Genomic DNA, 20,025 nt, shown 5'->3' on the forward strand with positions numbered 1-20,025 from the left:
CTTCTTGAAGGGAAACATGTAACTCTGTGAGATGAATTAACAAAACACAGAGCAGTTTCTCAGAAAGCTTCTTTCCAGTTTTGAACGGAAGATATTTCCTTTTTCACCATAGCCCTCTATGGGCTTCCAAATATCCTTTTGCCAATTCCACAAGAACAGCCTTAGCGAAAGGCTTCTTGAAGCGAAAGATGTGTCTCTGTGAGATTAATTAACAGAACACAGAGCAGTTTCTCAGAAAGCTTCTTTCCAGTTTTGAACGGAAGATATTTCCTTTTTCACCATAGCCATCTATGGGCTTCCAAATATCCCATGGCCAATTCCACAAGAACAGCCTTAGCGAAAGGCTTCTTGAAGGGAAAGATGTAACTCTGTGAGATGAATTAGTAGAACCCAGAGCAGTTTCTCAGAAAGCTTCTTTCCAGTTTTCAACGCAAGATATTTCTTTTTTCACCATAGCCCTCTATGGGATTGCAAATGTCACTTTGCCAATTCCAACAGAAAAGCCTAAGCGAAACGCTTCTTGAAGGGAAAGATGTAACTCTGTGAGATGAATTAACAGAACACAGAGCAGTTTCTCAGAAAGCTTCTTTCCAGTTTTGAACGAAGTATATTTCCTTTTTCACCATAGCCCTCAATGGGCTTCCAAATATCCCTTTGCCAATTCCACAAGAACAGCCTTAGGGAAAGGCTTCTTGAAGGGAAAGATGTAACTCTGTGAGATGAATTAACAGAACACAGAGCAGTTTCTCAGAAAGCTTCTTTCCAGTTTTGAACGGAAGATATTTCCTTTTTCACCATAGCCCTCTATGGGCTCCCAAATATCCCTTTGCCAATTCCACAAGAACAGCCTTAGCGAAAGGCTTCTTGAAGCGAAAGATGTGTCTCTGTGAGATGAATTTACAGAACCCAGAGCAGTTTCTCAGAAAGCTTCTTTCCAGTTTTGAAGGGAAGATATTTCCTTTTTCACCACAGCCCTCTAGGGCTTCCAAATATCCCTTTGCCAATTCCACAAGAACAGCCTTAGCGAAAGGATTCTTGAAGAGAAAGATGAAACTCTGTGAGGTGAATTAACAGAACACAGAGCAGTTTCTCAGAAAGCTTCTTTCAAGTTTTGAACGGAAGATATTTCCTTTTTCACCATTGCCCTCTATGGGCTTACAAATGTCACTTTGCCAATTCCACAAGAACAGCCTTAGCGAAAGGCTTCTTGAAGGGAAAGATGTAACTCTGTGAGATGAATTACCAGAACACAGAGCAGTTTCTCAGAAAGCTTCTTTCCAGTTTTGAACGGAAGATATTTCCTTTATCACCATAGCCCTCAATGGGCTTCCAAATATCCCTTTGCCAATTCCACAAGAACAGCCTTAGGGAAAGGCTTCTTGAAGGGAAAGATGTAACGCTGTGAGATAAATTAACAGAACACAGAGCAGTTTCTCAGAAAGCTTCTTTCCAGTTTTGAACGGAAGATATTTCCTTTTTCACCATAGCCCTCTATGGGCTTCCAAATATCACTTTTCCAATTCCACAAGAACAGCCTTAGCGAAAGGCTTCTCGAAGGGAAAGATGTAACTCTGTGAGATGGATTAACAGAACACAGAGCAGTTTCTCAGAAAGCTTCTTTCCAGTTTTGAACGGAATATATCTCCTTTTTCACCATAGCCCTCTATGGTCTTCCAAATATCCCTTTGCCAATCCCACAAGAACAGCCTTAGCGAAAGGCTTCTTGAAGGGAAAGATGTAAATCTGTGAGATGAATTACCAGAACACAGAGCAGTTTCTCAGAAAGCTACTTTCCAGTTTTTAACGGAAGATATTTCCTTTTTCACCATAACCCTCTAAGGGCTTCCAAATATCCCTTGGCCAATTCCACAAGAACAGCCTTAGCGAAAGGCTTCTTGAAGGGAAAGATGTAACTCTGTGAGATGAATTAACAGAACACAGAGCAGTTTCTCAGAAAGCTTCTTTCCAGTTTTGAACGGAAGATATTTCCTTTTTCACCATAGCCCTCTATGTAGTTCCAAATGTCACTTTGCCAATTCCAACAGAAAAGCCTTAGCGAAAGGCTTCTTGAAGGGAAAGATGTAACTCTGTGAGATGAATGAACAGAACACAGAGCAGTTTCTCAGAAAGCTTCTTTCCAGTTTTGAACGGAAGATATTTCCTTTTTCACCATAGCCCTCTATGTAGTTCCAAATGTCACTTTGCCAATTCCAACAGAAAAGCCTTAGCGAAAGGCTTCTTGAAGGGAAAGATGTGTCTCTGTGAGATGAATTAACAGAACACAGAGCAGTTTCTCAGAAAGCTTCTCTCCAGTTTTGAACGGAAGATATTTCCTTTTTCAGCATAGCCCTCTGTGGGCTTCCAAATTTCCCTTTGCCAATTCCACAAGAACAGACTTAGCGAAAGGCTTCTTGAAGAGAAAGATGTAACTCTGTGAGATGGATAAACAGAACGCAGAGCAGTTTCTCAGAAAGCTTCTTTCCAGTTTTGAACGGAGGATATTTCCTTTTTCACCATAGCCCTCTATGGGCTTCCAAATATCCCTCTCCCAATTCCACAAGAGCAGCCTTAGCGAAAGCCTTCTTGAAGGGAAAGATGTAACTCTGTGAGGTGAATTAACAGAACACAGAGCAGTTTCTCAGAAAGCTTTTTTCAAGTTTTGGACGGAAGATATTTCCTTTTTCACCATACCCCTCTATGGGCTTCCAAATATCCCTTTGCCAATTCCAACAGAAAAGCCTTAGCGAAAGTCTTCTTGAAGGGAAAGATGTAACTCTGTGAGATGAATTAACAGAACACAGAGCAGTTTCTCAGAAAGCTTCTTTCCAATTTTGAACGGAAGATATTTCCTTTTTCAGCATAGCCCTCTATGGGCTTCCAACTATCCCTTTGCCAATTCCAAAAGAACAGCCTTAGCGAAAGGCTTCTTGAAGGGAAAGATGTAACTCTGTGAGATGAATTAGTAAAACCCAGAGCAGTTTCTCAGAAAGCTTCTTTCCAGTTTTCAACGCAAGATATTTCCTTTTTCACCATAGCCCTCTATGTACTTCCAAATGTCACTTTGCCAATTCCAACAGAAAAGCCTAAGCGAAAGGCTTCTTGAAGGGAAAGATGTAACTCTGTGAGATGAATTAACAGAACACAGAGCAGTTTCTCAGAAAGCTTCTTTCCAGTTTTGAACGAAGGATATTTCCTTTTTCTCCATAGCCCTCAATGGGCTTCCAAATATCCCTTTGCCAATTCCACAAGAACAGCCTTAGGGAAAGGCTTCTTGAAGGGAAAGATGTAACGCTGTGAGATAAATTAACAGAACAAAGAGCAGTTTCTCAGAAAGCTTCTTTCCAGTTTTGAACGGAAGATATTTCCTTTTTCACCATAGCCCTCTATGGGCTTCCAAATATCACTTTTCCAATTCCACAAGAACAGCCTTAGCGAAAGGCTTCGCGAAGGGAAAGATGTAACTCTGTGAGATGGATTAACAGAACACAGAGCAGTTTCTCAGAAAGCTTCTTTCCAGTTTTGAACGGAATATATCTCTTTTTTCACCATAGCCCTCTATGGTCTTCCAAATATCCCTTTGCCAATCCCACAAGAACAGCCTTAGCGAAAGGCTTCTTGAAGGGAAAGATGTAAATCTGTGAGATGAATTACCAGAACACAGAGCAGTTTCTCAGAAAGCTACTTTCCAGTTTTTAACGGAAGATATTTCCTTTTTCACCATAGCCCTCTAAGGGCTTCCAAATATCCCTTGGCCAATTCCACAAGAACAGCCTTAGCGAAAGGCTTCTTGAAGGGAAAGATGTAACTCTGTGAGATGAATTAACAGAACACAGAGCAGTTTCTCAGAAAGCTTCTTTCCAGTTTTGAACGGAAGATATTTCCTTTTTCACCATAGCCCTCTGTGTAGTTCCAAATGTCACTTTGCCAATTCCAACAGAAAAGCCTTAGCGAAAGGCTTCTTGAAGGGAAAGATGTAACTCTGTGAGATGAATGAACAGAACACAGAGCAGTTTCTCAGAAATCTTCTTTCCAGTTTTGAACGGAAGATATTTCCTTTTTTACCATAGCCCTCTCTGGGCTCCCAAATATCCCTTTGCCAATTCCACAAGAACAGCCTTAGCGAAAGGCTTCTTGAAGGGAAAGATGTGTCTCTCTGAGATGAATTAACAGAACACAGAGCAGTTTCTCAGAAAGCTTCTTTCCAATTTTGAACGGAAGATATTTCCTTTTTCACCATAGCCATCTGTGGGCTTCCAAATATCCCTTTGCCAATTCCACAAGAACAGCCTTAGCGAAAGTCTTCTTGAATTGAAACATGTAACTCTGTGAGATTAATTAATAGAACTAAGAGCAGTTTCTCCGAAAGCTTCTTTCCATTTTTGAACGGAAGATGTTTCCTTTTTCACCATAGCCCTCTTTGGGCTTCCAAATATCCTTTTGCCAATTCCACAAGAACAGCCTTCGCGAAAGGCTTCTTGAATGGAAAGATGAAACTCTGTGAGATGAATTAACAGAACACAGAGCAGTTTCTCAGAAAGATTCTTTCCACTTTTGAACGGAACATATTTCCTTTTTCACCATAGCCCTCTATGGGCTTCCAAATATCCCTTTGTCAATTCCACAATAACAGCCTTAGCGAAAGGCTTCTTGAAGAGAAAGATGTAACTCTGTGAGATGAATTAACAGAACACAGAGCAGTTTCTCAGAAAGCTTCTTTCCAGTTTTGAACGGAAGATAATTCCTTTTTCTGCATAGCCCTCTTTGGGCTTCCAAATATCCCTTTGCCAATTCCACAAGAACAGCCTTAGCGAAAGGCTTCTTGATGGGAAAGATGGAACTCTGTGAGATGAATTAACAGAACACAGAGCAGTTTCTCAGAAAGCTTCTTTCCAGTTTTGAACGGAAGGTATTTCCTTTTTCACCAGAGCCCTCTATGGGCTTCCAAATATCCCTCTGCCAATTCCACAAGAACAGCCTTAGCGAAAGGCTTCTTGAAGGGAAAGATGTAACTCTGTGAGATGAATTAACAGAACACAGAGCAGTTTCTCAGAAAGCTTCTTTCCATTTTGGAACGGAGGATATATCCTTTTTCACCATAGACATCTATGGGCTTATAAATGTCACTTTGCCAATTCCACAAGAACAGCCTTAGCGAAAGGCTTCTTGAAGGGAAAGATGTAATTCTGTGAGATGAATTAACAGAACACAGAGCAGTTTCTCAGAAAGCTTCTTTCCAGTTTTGAACGGAAGATATTTCCTTTTTCACCATAGCCCTCTATGGGTTTCCAAATATCCCTTTGCCTATTCCACAAGAACAGCCTTAGCGAAAGGGTTCGTGAAGGGATAGATGTAACTCTGTGAGGTGAATTAACAGAACACAGAGCAGTTTCTCAGAAAGCTTCTTTCCAGTTTTGAACGGAGGATATTTCCTTTTTCACCATAGCCCTCTTTGGGCTTCCAAATGTCACTTTGCCAATTCCCACAGAAAAGCCTTAGCGAAAGGCTTCTTGAAGGGAAAGATGTAACTCTGTGAGATGAATTAACAGAACACAGAGCAGTTTCTCAGAAAGCTTCTTTCCAGTTTTGAACGGAAGATATTTCCTTTTTCACCATAGCCCTCTATGGGTTTCCAAATATCACTTTGCCAATTCCACAAGAACAGCCTTAGCGAAAGGCTTCTTGAAGGGAAAGATGGAACTCTGTGAGGTGAATGAACAGAACACAGAGCAGTTTCTCAGAAAGATTCTTTCCAGTTTTGAACATAAGATATTTCCTTTTTCACCATAGCCCTCTAGGGGTTTCCAAATATCACTTTGCCAATTCCACAAGAACAGCCTTAGCGAAAGGCTTCTCGAAGAGAAAGATGTAACTCTGTGAGATGGATTAACAGAACACAGAGCAGTTTCTCAGAAAGCTTCTTTCCAGTTTTGAACGGAATATATCTCCTTTTTCACCATAGCCCTTTATGGGCTTCCAAATATCCCTTTGCCAATCCCACAAGAACAGCCTTAGCGAAAGTCTTCTTGAAGGGAAAGATGGAACTCTGTGAGATGAATTAACCGAACACAGAGCAGTTTCTCAGAAAGCTACTTTCCTATTTTGAACGGAAGATATTTCCTTTTTCACCATAACCCTCTATGGGCTTCCAAATATCCCTTTGCCAATTCCACAAGAACAGCCTTAGCGAATGGCTTCTTCAAGGGAAAGATGTAACTCTGTGAGATGAATTAACAGAACACAGAGCAGTTTCTCAGAACGTTTCTTTCCAGTTTTGAACGGAAGATATTTCCTTTTTCACCATAGCCCTCTAAGGGCTTCCAAATGTCACTTTGCCAATTCCCACAGAAAAGCCTTAGCGAAAGGCTTCTTGAAGGGAAAGATGTAACTCTGTGAGATGAATTAACAGAACACAGAGCAGTTTCTCAGAAAGCTTCTTTCCAGTTTTGAACGGAAGATATTTCCTTTTTCACCATAGCCCTCTATGGGTTTCCAAATATCACTTTGCCAATTCCACAAGAACAGCCTTAGCGAAAGGCTTCTTGAAGGGAAAGATGGAACTCTGTGAGGTGAATGAACAGAACACAGAGCAGTTTCTCAGAAATATTCTTTCCAGTTTGAACATAAGATATTTTCTTTTTCACCATAGCCCTCTATGGGTTTCCAAATATCCCTTTGCCAATTCCACAAGAACAGCCTTAGCGAAAGGCTTCTCGAAGGGAATGATGTAACTCTGTGAGATGGATTAACAGAACACAGAGAAGTTTCTCAGAAAGCTTCTTTCCAGTTTTGAACGGAATATATATCCTTTTTCACCATAGCCCTCTATGGTCTTCCAAATATCCCTTTGCCAATCCCACAAGAACAGCCTTAGCGAAAGGCTTCTTGAAGGGAAAGATGTAAATCTGTGAGATGAATTACCAGAACACAGAGCAGTTTCTCAGAAAGCTACTTTCCAGTTTTTAACGGAAGATATTTCCTTTTTCACCATAACCCTCTAAGGGCTTCCAAATATCCCTTGGCCAATTCCACAAGAACAGCCTTAGCGAAAGGCTTCTTGAAGGGAAAGATGTAACTCTGTGAGATGAATTAACAGAACACAGAGCAGTTTCTCAGAAAGCTTCTTTCCAGTTTTGAACGGAAGATATTTCCTTTTTCACCATAGCCCTCTATGTAGTTCCAAATGTCACTTTGCCAATTCCAACAGAAAAGCCTTAGCGAAAGGCTTCTTGAAGGGAAAGATGTAACTCTGTGAGATGAATGAACAGAACACAGAGCAGTTTCTCAGAAATCTTCTTTCCAGTTTTGAACGGAAGATATTTCCTTTTTTACCATAGCCCTCTCTGGGCTCCCAAATATCCCTTTGCCAATTCCACAAGAACAGCCTTAGCGAAAGGCTTCTTGAAGGGAAAGATGTGTCTCTGTGAGATGAATTAACAGAACACAGAGCAGTTTCTCAGAAAGCTTCTTTCCAATTTTGAACGGAAGATATTTCCTTTTTCACCATAGCCATCTGTGGGCTTCCAAATATCCCTTTGCCAATTCCACAAGAACAGCCTTAGCGAAAGTCTTCTTGAATTGAAACATGTAACTCTGTGAGATTAATTAATAGAACTAAGAGCAGTTTCTCCGAAAGCTTCTTTCCAGTTTTGAACGGAGGATATTTCCTTTTTCACCATAGCCCTCTATGGGCTTCCAAATATCCCTCTCCGAATTCCACAAGAGCAGCCTTAGCGAAAGGCTTCTTGAAGGGAAAGATGTAACTCTGTGAGGTGAATTAACAGAACACAGAGCAGTTTCTCAGAAAGCTTTTTTCAAGTTTTGAACGGAAGATATTTCCTTTTTCACCATAGCCCTCTAAGGGATTCCAAATGTCACTTTGCCAATTCCAACCGAAAAGCCTTAGCGAAAGGCTTCTTGAAGGGAAAGATGTAACTCTGTGAGACGAATTTACCGAACACAGAGCAGTTTCTCAGAAAGCTTCTCTCCAGTTTTGAACGGAAGATATTTCCTTTTTCACCATACCCCTCTATGGGCTTCCAAATATCCCTTTGCCAATTCCAACAGAAAAGCCTTAGCGAAAGGCTTCTTGAAGGGAAAGATGTAACTCTGTGAGATGAATTAACAGAACACAGAGCAGTTTCTCAGAAAGCTTCTTTCCAATTTTGAACGGAAGGTATTTCCTTTTTCAGCATAGCCCTCTATGGGCTTCCAACTATCCCTTTGCCAATTCCAAAAGAACAGCCTTAGCGAAAGGCTTCTTGAAGGGAAAGATGTAACTCTGTGAGATGAATTAGTAGAACCCAGAACAGTTTCTCAGAAAGCTTCTTTCCAGTTTTCAACGCAACATATTTCCTTTTTCACCATAGCCCTCTATGTACTTCCAAATGTCACTTTGCCAATTCCAACAGAAAAGCCTAAGCGAAAGGCTTCTTGAAGGGAAAGATGTAACTCTGTGAGATGAATTAACAGAACACAGAGCAGTTTCTCAGAAAGCTTCTTTCCAGTTTTGAACGAAGGATATTTCCTTTTTCACCATAGCCCTCAATGGGCTTCCAAATATCCCTTTGCCAATTCCACAAGAACAGCCTTAGGGAAAGGCTTCTTGAAGGGATAGATGTAACGCTGTGAGATAAATTAACAGAACAAAGAGCAGTTTCTCAGAGAGCTTCTTTCCAGTTTTCAACGGAAGATATTTCCTTTTTCACCATAACCCTCTATGGGCTTCCAAATATCACTTTTCCAATTCCACAAGAACAGCCTTAGCGAAAGGCTTCGCGAAGGGAAAGATGTAACTCTGTGAGATGGATTAACAGAACACAGAGCTGTTTCTCAGAAAGCTTCTTTCCAGTTTTGAACGGAATATATCTCCTTTGTCACCATAGCCCTCTATGGTCTTCCAAATATCCCTTTGCCAATCCCACAAGAACAGCCTTAGCGAAAGGCTTCTTGAAGGGAAAGATGTAAATCTGTGAGATGAATTACCAGAACACAGAGCAGTTTCTCAGAAAGCTACTTTCCAGTTTTTAACGGAAGATATTTCCTTTTTCACCATAACCCTCTAAGGGCTTCCAAATATCCCTTGGCCAATTCCACAAGAACAGCCTTAGCGAAAGGCTTCTTGAAGGGAAAGATGTAACTCTGTGAGATGAATTAACAGAACACAGAGCAGTTTCTCAGAAAGCTTCTTTCCAGTTTTGAACGGAAGATATTTCCTTTTTCACCATAGCCCTCTATGTAGTTCCAAATGTCACTTTGCCAATTCCAACAGAAAAGCCTTAGCGAAAGGCTTCTTGAAGGGAAAGATGTAACTCTGTGAGATGAATGAACAGAACACAGAGCAGTTTCTCAGAAATCTTCTTTCCAGTTTTGAACGGAAGATATTTCCTTTTTTACCATAGCCCTCTCTGGGCTCCCAAATATCCCTTTGCCAATTCCACAAGAACAGCCTTAGCGAAAGGCTTCTTGAAGGGAAAGATGTGTCTCTGTGAGATGAATTAACAGAACACAGAGCAGTTTCTCAGAAAGCTTCTTTCCAATTTTGAACGGAAGATATTTCCTTTTTCACCATAGCCATCTGTGGGCTTCCAAATATCCCTTTGCCAATTCCACAAGAACAGCCTTAGCGAAAGTCTTCTTGAATTGAAACATGTAACTCTGTGAGATTAATTAATAGAACTAAGAGCAGTTTCTCCGAAAGCTTCTTTCCATTTTTGAACGGAAGATGTTTCCTTTTTCACCATAGCCCTCTATGGGCTCCCAAACATCCCTTTGCCAATTCCACAAGAACACCCTTAGCGAAAGGCTTCTTGAAGGGAAAGATGTGTCACTGTGAGATGAATTAACAGAACACAGAGCAGTTTCTCAGAAAGCTTCTCTCCAGTTTTGAACGGAAGATATTTCCTTTTTCAGCATAGCCCTCTGTGGGCTTTCAAATATCCCTTTGCCAATTCCACAAGAACAGCCTTAGCGAAAGGCTTCTTGAAGAGGAAGATGTAACTCTGCGAGATGGATAAACAGAACGCAGAGCAGTTTCTCAGAAAGCTTCTTTCCAGTTTTGAACGGAGGATAATTCCTTTTTCTGCATAGCCCTCTTTGGGCTTCCAAATATCCCTTTGCCAATTCCACAAGAACAGCCTTAGCGAAAGGCTTCTTGAAGGGAAAGATGTAACTCTGTGAGGTGAATTAACAGAACACAGAGCAGTTTCTCAGAAAGCTTTTTTCAAGTTTTGAACGGAAGATATTTCCTTTTTCACCATAGCCCTCTAAGGGATTCCAAATGTCACTTTGCCAATTCCAACAGAAAAGCCTTAGCGAAAGGCTTCTTGAAGAGAAAGATGTAACTCTGTGAGACGAATTTACCGAACACAGAGCAGTTTCTCAGAAAGCTTCTCTCCAGTTTTGAACGGAAGATATTTACTTTTTCACCATAGCCCTCTATGGGCTTCCAAATATCCCTTTGCCAATTTCAACAGAAAAGCCTTAGCGAAAGGCTTCTTGAAGGGAAAGATGTAACTCTGTGAGATGAATTAACAGAACACAGAGCAGTTTCTCAGAAAGCTTCTTTCCAATTTTGAACGGAAGATATTTCCTTTTTCAGCATAGCCCTCTATGGGCTTCCAACTATCCCTTTGCCAATTCCAAAAGAACAGCCTTAGCGAAAGGCTTCTTGAAGGGAAAGATGTAACTCTGTGAGAAGAATTAACAGAACACAGAGCGGTTTCTCACAAAGCTTTTTTCCAGTTTTGAACATAAGATATTTCCTTTTTCACCATAGCCCTCTTTGGGCTTCCAAATATCCTTTTGCCAATTCCACAAGAACAGCCTTCGCGAAAGGCTTCTTGAATGGAAAGATGAAACTCTGTGAGATGAATTAACAGAACACAGAGCAGTTTCTCAGAAAGATTCTTTCCACTTTTGAACGGAACATATTTCCTTTTTCACCATAGCCCTCTATGGGCTTCCAAATATCCCTTTGTCAATTCCACAAGAACAGCCTTAGCGAAAGGCTTCTTGAAGAGAAAGATGTAACTCTGTGAGATGAATTAACAGAACACAGAGCAGTTTCTCAGAAAGCTTCTTTCCAGTTTTGAACGGAAGATAATTCCTTTTTCTGCATAGCCCTCTTTGGGCTTCCAAATATCCCTTTGCCAATTCCACAAGAACAGCCTTAGCGAAAGGCTTCTTGATGGGAAAGATGGAACTCTGTGAGATGAATTAACAGAACACAGAGCAGTTTCTCAGAAAGCTTCTTTCCAGTTTTGAACGGAAGGTATTTCCTTTTTCACCAGAGCCCTCTATGGGCTTCCAAATATCCCTCTGCCAATTCCACAAGAACAGACTTAGCGAAAGGCTTCTTGAAGGGAAAGATGTAACTCTGTGAGATGAATTAACAGAACACAGAGCAGTTTCTCAGAAAGCTTCTTTCCATTTTGGAACGGAGGATATATCCTTTTTCACCATAGACATCTATGGTGTTATAAATGTCACTTTGCCAATTCCACAAGAACAGCCTTAGCGAAAGGCTTCTTGAAGAGAAAGATGTAATTCTGTGAGATGAATTAACAGAACACAGAGCAGTTTCTCAGAAAGCTTCTTTCCAGTTTTGAACGGAAGATATTTCCTTTTTCACCATAGCCCTCAATGGGTTTCCAAATATCCCTTTGCCTATTCCACAAGAACAGCCTTAGCGAAAGGGTTCGTGAAGGGATAGATGTAACACTGTGAGGTGAATTAACAGAACACAGAGCAGTTTCTCAGAAAGCTTCTTTCCAGTTTTGAACGGAGGATATTTCCTTTTTCACCATAGCCCTCTTTGGGCTTCCAAATGTCACTTTGCCAATTCCCACAGAAAAGCCTTAGCGAAAGGCTTCTTGAAGGGAAAGATGTAACTCTGTGAGATGAATTAACAGAACACAGAGCAGTTTCTCAGAAAGCTTCTTTCCAGTTTTGAACGGAAGATATTTCCTTTTTCACCATAGCCCTCTATGGGTTTCCAAATATCACTTTGCCAATTCCACAAGAACAGCCTTAGCGAAAGGCTTCTTGAAGGGAAAGATGGAACTCTGTGAGGTGAATGAACAGAACACAGAGCAGTTTCTCAGAAAGATTCTTTCCAATTTTGAACATAAGATATTTCCTTTTTCACCATAGCCCTCTAGGGGTTTCCAAATATCACTTGGCCAATCCCACAAGAACAGCCTTAGCGAAAGTCTTCTTGAAGGGAAAGATGGAACTCTGTGAGATGAATTAACCGAACACAGAGCAGTTTCTCAGAAAGCTACTTTCCAATTTTGAACGGAAGATATTTCCTTTTTCACCATAACCCTCTATGGGCTTCCAAATATCCCTTTGCCAATTCCACAAGAACAGCCTTAGCGAATGGCTTCTTCAAGGGAAAGATGTAACTCTGTGAGATGAATTAACAGAACACAGAGCAGTTTCTCAGAACGTTTCTTTCCAGTTTTGAACGGAAGATATTTCCTTTTTCACCATAGCCCTCTAAGGGCTTCCAAATGTCACTTTGCCAATTCCCACAGAAAAGCCTTAGCGAAAGGCTTCTTGAAGGGAAAGATGTAACTCTGTGAGATGAATTAACAGAACACAGAGCAGTTTCTCAGAAAGATTCTTTCCAGTTTGAACATAAGATATTTCCTTTTTCACCATAGCCCTCTATGGGTTTCCAAATATCCCTTTGCCAATTCCACAAGAACAGCCATAGCGAAAGGCTTCTCGAAGGGAATGATGTAACTCTGTGAGATGGATTAACAGAACACAGAGAAGTTTCTCAGAAAGCTTCTTTCCAGTTTTGAAAGGAATATATCTCCTTTTTCACCATAGCCCTCTATGGGCTTCCAAATATCCCTTGGCCAATTCCGCAAGAACAGCCTTAGCGAAAGGCTTCTTGAAGGGAAAGATGTAACTCTGTGAGATGAATTAACAGAACACAGAGCAGTTTCTCAGAAAGCTTCTTTCCAGTTTTGAACGGAAGATATTTCCTTTTTCACCATAGCCCTCTATGTAGTTCCAAATGTCACTTTGCCAATTCCAACAGAAAAGCCTTAGCGAAAGGCTTCTTGAAGGGAAAGATGTAACTCTGTGAGATGAATGAACAGAACACAGAGCAGTTTCTCAGAAATCTTCTTTCCAGTTTTGAACGGAAGATATTTCCTTTTTTACCATAGCCCTCTCTGGGCTCCCAAATATCCCTTTGCCAATTCCACAAGAACAGCCTTAGCGAAAGGCTTCTTGAAGGGAAAGATGTGTCTCTGTGAGATGAATTAACAGAACACAGAGCAGTTTCTCAGAAAGCTTCTTTCCAATTTTGAACGGAAGATATTTCCTTTTTCACCATAGCCATCTGTGGGCTTCCAAATATCCCTTTGCCAATTCCACAAGAACAGCCTTAGCGAAAGTCTTCTTGAATTGAAACATGTAACTCTGTGAGATTAATTAATAGAACTAAGAGCAGTTTCTCCGAAAGCTTCTTTCCATTTTTGAACGGAAGATGTTTCCTTTTTCACCATAGCCCTCTATGGGCTCCCAAACATCCCTTTGCCAATTCCACAAGAACACCCTTAGCGAAAGGCTTCTTGAAGGGAAAGATGTGTCACTGTGAGATGAATTAACAGAACACAGAGCAGTTTCTCAGAAAGCTTCTCTCCAGTTTTGAACGGAAGATATTTCCTTTTTCAGCATAGCCCTCTGTGGGCTTCCAAATATCCCTTTGCCAATTCCATAAGAACAGCCTTAGCGAAAGGCTTCTTGAAGAGGAAGATGTAACTCTGCGAGATGGATAAACAGAACGCAGAGCAGTTTCTCAGAAAGCTTCTTTCCAGTTTTGAACGGAGGATATTTCCTTTTTCACCATAGCCCTCTATGGGCTTCCAAATATCCCTCTTCCAATTCCACAAGAGCAGCCTTAGCGAAAGGATTCTTGAAGGGAAAGATGTAACTCTGTGAGGTGAATTAACAGAACACAGAGCAGTTTCTCAGAAAGCTTTTTTCAAGTTTTGAACGGAAGATATTTCCTTTTTCACCATAGCCCTCTAAGGGATTCCAAATGTCACTTTGCCAATTCCAACAGAAAAGCCTTAGCGAAAGGCTTCTTGAAGAGAAAGATGTAACTCTGTGAGACGAATTTACCGAACACAGAGCAGTTTCTCAGAAAGCTTCTCTCCAGTTTTGAACGGAAGATATTTACTTTTTCACCATAGCCCTCTATGGGCTTCCAAATATCCCTTTGCCAATTCCAACAGAAAAGCCTTAGCGAAAGGCTTCTTGAAGGGAAAGATGTAACTCTGTGAGATGAATTAACAGAACACAGAGCAGTTTCTCAGAAAGCTTCTTTCCAATTTTGAACGGAAGATATTTCCTTTTTCAGCATAGCCCTCTATGGGCTTCCAACTATCCCTTTGCCAATTCCAAAAGAACAGCCTTAGCGAAAGGCTTCTTGAAGGGAAAGATGTAACTCTGTGAGAAGAATTAACAGAACACAGAGCGGTTTCTCACAAAGCTTTTTTCCAGTTTTGAACATAAGATATTTCCTTTTTCACCATAGCCCTCTTTGGGCTTCCAAATATCCTTTTGCCAATTCCACAAGAACAGCCTTCGCGAAAGGCTTCTTGAATGGAAAGATGAAACTCTGTGAGATGAATTAACAGAACACAGAGCAGTTTCTCAGAAAGATTCTTTCCACTTTTGAACGGAACATATTTCCTTTTTCACCATAGCCCTCTATGGGCTTCCAAATATCCCTTTGTCAATTCCACAAGAACAGCCTTAGCGAAAGGCTTCTTGAAGAGAAAGATGTAACTCTGTGAGATGAATTAACAGAACACAGAGCAGTTTCTCAGAAAGCTTCTTTCCAGTTTTGAACGGAAGATAATTCCTTTTTCTGCATAGCCCTCTTTGGGCTTCCAAATATCCCTTTGCCAATTCCACAAGAACAGCCTTAGCGAAAGGCTTCTTGATGGGAAAGATGGAACTCTGTGAGATGAATTAACAGAACACAGAGCAGTTTCTCAGAAAGCTTCTTTCCAGTTTTGAACGGAAGGTATTTCCTTTTTCACCAGAGCCCTCTATGGGCTTCCAAATATCCCTCTGCCAATTCCACAAGAACAGCCTTAGCGAAAGGCTTCTTGAAGGGAAAGATGTAACTCTGTGAGATGAATTAACAGAACACAGAGCAGTTTCTCAGAAAGCTTCTTTCCATTTTGGAACGGAGGATATATCCTTTTTCACCATAGACATCTATGGTGTTATAAATGTCACTTTGCCAATTCCACAAGAACAGCCTTAGCGAAAGGCTTCTTGAAGAGAAAGATGTAATTCTGTGAGATGAATTAACAGAACACAGAGCAGTTTCTCAGAAAGCTTCTTTCCAGTTTTGAACGGAAGATATTTCCTTTTTCACCATAGCCCTCTATGGGTTTCCAAATATCCCTTTGCCTATTCCACAAGAACAGCCTTAGCGAAAGGGTTCGTGAAGGGATAGATGTAACACTGTGAGGTGAATTAACAGAACACAGAGCAGTTTCTCAGAAAGCTTCTTTCCAGTTTTGAACGGAGGATATTTCCTTTTTCACCATAGCCCTCTTTGGGCTTCCAAATGTCACTTTGCCAATTCCCACAGAAAAGCCTTAGCGAAAGGCTTCTTGAAGGGAAAGATGTAACTCTGTGAGATGAATTAACAGAACACAGAGCAGTTTCTCAGAAAGCTTCTTTCCAGTTTTGAACGGAAGATATTTCCTTTTTCACCATAGCCCTCTATGGGTTTCCAAATATCACTTTGCCAATTCCACAAGAACAGCCTTAGCGAAAGGCTTCTTGAAGGGAAAGATGGAACTCTGTGAGGTGAATGAACAGAACACAGAGCAGTTTCTCAGAAAGATTCTTTCCAGTTTTGAACATAAGATATTTCCTTTTTCACCATAGCCCTCTAGGGGTTTCCAAATATCACTTGGCCAATCCCACAAGAACAGCCTTAGCGAAAGTCTTCTTGAAGGGAAAGATGGAACTCTGTGAGATGAATTAACCGAACACAGAGCAGTTTCTCAGAAAGCTACTTTCCAATTTTGAACGGAAGATATTTCCTTTTTCACCATAACCCTCTATGGGCTTCCAAATATCCCTTTGCCAATTCCACAAGAACAGCCTTAGCGAATGGCTTCTTCAAGGGAAAGATGTAACTCTGTGAGATGAATTAACAGAACACAGAGCAGTTTCTCAGAACGTTTCTTTCCAGTTTTGAACGGAAGATATTTCCTTTTTCACCATAGCCCTCTAAGGGCTTCCAAATGTCACTTTGCCAATTCCCACAGAAAAGCCTTAGCGAAAGGCTTCTTGAAGGGAAAGATGTAACTCTGTGAGATGAATTAACAGAACACAGAGCAGTTTCTCAGAAAGATTCTTTCCAGTTTGAACATAAGATATTTCCTTTTTCACCATAGCCCTCTATGGGTTTCCAAATATCCCTTTGCCAATTCCACAAGAACAGCCATAGCGAAAGGCTTCTCGAAGGGAATGATGTAACTCTGTGAGATGGATTAACAGAACACAGAGAAGTTTCTCAGAAAGCTTCTTTCCAGTTTTGAAAGGAATATATCTCCTTTTTCACCATAGCCCTCTATGGGCTTCCAAATATCCCTTGGCCAATTCCACAAGAACAGCCTTAGCGAAAGGCTTCTTGAAGGGAAAGATGTAACTCTGTGAGATGAATTAACAGAACACAGAGCAGTTTCTCAGAAAGCTTCTTTCCAGTTTTGAACGGAAGATATTTCCTTTTTCACCATAGCCCTCTATGTAGTTCCAAATGTCACTTTGCCAATTCCAACAGAAAAGCCTTAGCGAAAGGCTTCTTGAAGGGAAAGATGTAACTCTGTGAGATGAATGAACAGAACACAGAGCAGTTTCTCAGAAATCTTCTTTCCAGTTTTGAACGGAAGATATTTCCTTTTTTACCATAGCCCTCTCTGGGCTCCCAAATATCCCTTTGCCAATTCCACAAGAACAGCCTTAGCGAAAGGCTTCTTGAAGGGAAAGATGTGTCTCTGTGAGATGAATTAACAGAACACAGAGCAGTTTCTCAGAAAGCTTCTTTCCAATTTTGAACGGAAGATATTTCCTTTTTCACCATAGCCATCTGTGGGCTTCCAAATATCCCTTTGCCAATTCCACAAGAACAGCCTTAGCGAAAGTCTTCTTGAATTGAAACATGTAACTCTGTGAGATTAATTAATAGAACTAAGAGCAGTTTCTCCGAAAGCTTCTTTCCATTTTTGAACGGAAGATGTTTCCTTTTTCACCATAGCCCTCTATGGGCTCCCAAACATCCCTTTGCCAATTCCACAAGAACACCCTTAGCGAAAGGCTTCTTGAAGGCAAAGATGAAACTCTGTGAGATGAATTAACAGAACACAGAGCAGTTTCTCAGAAAGCTTCTCTCAAGTTTTGAACGGAAGATATTTCCTTTTTCAGCATAGCCCTCTGTGGGCTTCCAAATATCCCTTTGCCAATTCCACAAGAACAGCCTTAGCGAAAGGCTTCTTGAAGAGAAAGATGTAACTCTGCGAGATGGATAAACAGAACGCAGAGCAGTTTCTCAGAAAGCTTCTTTCCAGTTTTGAACGGAGGATATTTCCTTTTTCACCATAGCCCTCTATGGGCTTCCAAATATCCCTCTTCCAATTCCACAAGAGCAGCCTTAGCGAAAGGCTTCTTGAAGGGAAAGATGTAACTCTGTGAGGTGAATTAACAGAACACAGAGCAGTTTCTCAGAAAGCTTTTTTCAAGTTTTGAACGGAAGATATTTCCTTTTTCACCATAGCCCTCTAAGGGATTCCAAATGTCACTTTGCCAATTCCAACAGAAAAGCCTTAGCGAAAGGCTTCTTGAAGAGAAAGATGTAACTCTGTGAGACGAATTTACCGAACACAGAGCAGTTTCTCAGAAAGCTTCTCTCCAGTTTTGAACGGAAGATATTTACTTTTTCACCATAGCCCTCTATGGGCTTCCAAATATCCCTTTGCCAATTCCAACAGAAAAGCCTTAGCGAAAGGCTTCTTGAAGGGAAAGATGTAACTCTGTGAGATGAATTAACAGAACACAGAGCAGTTTCTCAGAAAGCTTCTTTCCAATTTTGAACGGAAGATATTTCCTTTTTCAGCATAGCCCTCTATGGGCTTCCAACTATCCCTTTGCCAATTCCAAAAGAACAGCCTTAGCGAAAGGCTTCTTGAAGGGAAAGATGTAACTCTGTGAGAAGAATTAACAGAACACAGAGCGGTTTCTCACAAAGCTTTTTTCCAGTTTTGAACATAAGATATTTCCTTTTTCACCATAGCCCTCTTTGGGCTTCCAAATATCCTTTTGCCAATTCCACAAGAACAGCCTTCGCGAAAGGCTTCTTGAATGGAAAGATGAAACTCTGTGAGATGAATTAACAGAACACAGAGCAGTTTCTCAGAAAGATTCTTTCCACTTTTGAACGGAACATATTTCCTTTTTCACCATAGCCCTCTATGGGCTTCCAAATATCCCTTTGTCAATTCTACAAGAACAGCCTTAGCGGAAGGCTTCTTGAAGAGAAAGATGTAACTCTGTGAGATGAATTAACAGAACACAGAGCAGTTTCTCAGAAAGCTTCTTTCCAGTTTTGAACGGAAGATAATTCCTTTTTCTGCATAGCCCTCTTTGGGCTTCCAAATATCCCTTTGCCAATTCCACAAGAACAGCCTTAGCGAAAGGCTTCTTGATGGGAAAGATGGAACTCTGTGAGATGAATTAACAGAACACAGAGCAGTTTCTCAGAAAGCTTCTTTCCAGTTTTGAACGGAAGGTATTTCCTTTTTCACCAGAGCCCTCTATGGGCTTCCAAATATCCCTCTGCCAATTCCACAAGAACAGCCTTAGCGAAAGGCTTCTTGAAGGGAAAGATGTAACTCTGTGAGATGAATTAACAGAACACAGAGCAGTTTCTCAGAAAGCTTCTTTCCATTTTGGAACGGAGGATATATCCTTTTTCACCATAGACATCTATGGTGTTATAAATGTCACTTTGCCAATTCCACAAGAACAGCCTTAGCGAAAGGCTTCTTGAAGAGAAAGATGTAATTCTGTGAGATGAATTAACAGAACACAGAGCAGTTTCTCAGAAAGCTTCTTTCCAGTTTTGAACGGAAGATATTTCCTTTTTCACCATAGCCCTCTATGGGTTTCCAAATATCCTTTTGCCTATTCCACAAGAACAGCCTTAGCGAAAGGGTTCGTGAAGGGATAGATGTAACTCTGTGAGGTGAATTAACAGAACACAGAGCAGTTTCTCAGAAAGCTTCTTTCCAGTTTTGAACGGAGGATATTTCCTTTTTCACCATAGCCCTCTTTGGGCTTCCAAATGTCACTTTGCCAATTCCCACAGAAAAGCCTTAGCGAAAGGCTTCTTGAAGGGAAAGTTGTAACTCTGTGAGATGAATTAACAGAACACAGAGCAGTTTCTCAGAAAGCTTCTTTCCAGTTTTGAACGGAAGATATTTCCTTTTTCACCATAGCCCTCTATGGGTTTCCAAATATCACTTTGCCAATTCCACAAGAACAGCCTTAGCGAAAGGCTTCTTGAAGGGAAAGATGGAACTCTGTGAGGTGAATGAACAGAACACAGAGCAGTTTCTCAGAAAGATTCTTTCCAGTTTTGAACATAAGATATTTCCTTTTTCACCATAGCCCTCTAGGGGTTTCCAAATATCACTTGGCCAATCCCACAAGAACAGCCTTAGCGACAGTCTTCTTGAAGGGAAAGATGGAACTCTGTGAGATGAATTAACCGAACACAGAGCAGTTTCTCAGAAAGCTACTTTCCAATTTTTAACGGAAGATATTTCCTTTTTCACCATAACCCTCTATGGGCTTCCAAATATCCCTTTGCCAATTCCACAAGAACAGCCTTAGCGAATGGCTTCTTCAAGGGAAAGATGTAACTCTGTGAGATGAATTAACAGAACACAGAGCAGTTTCTCAGAACGTTTCTTTCCA

This window comes from Chlorocebus sabaeus, chromosome 27 (assembly GCF_047675955.1).
Source record: "Chlorocebus sabaeus isolate Y175 chromosome 27, mChlSab1.0.hap1, whole genome shotgun sequence".
In the NCBI taxonomy this organism is placed as follows: Eukaryota; Metazoa; Chordata; class Mammalia; order Primates; family Cercopithecidae; genus Chlorocebus; species Chlorocebus sabaeus.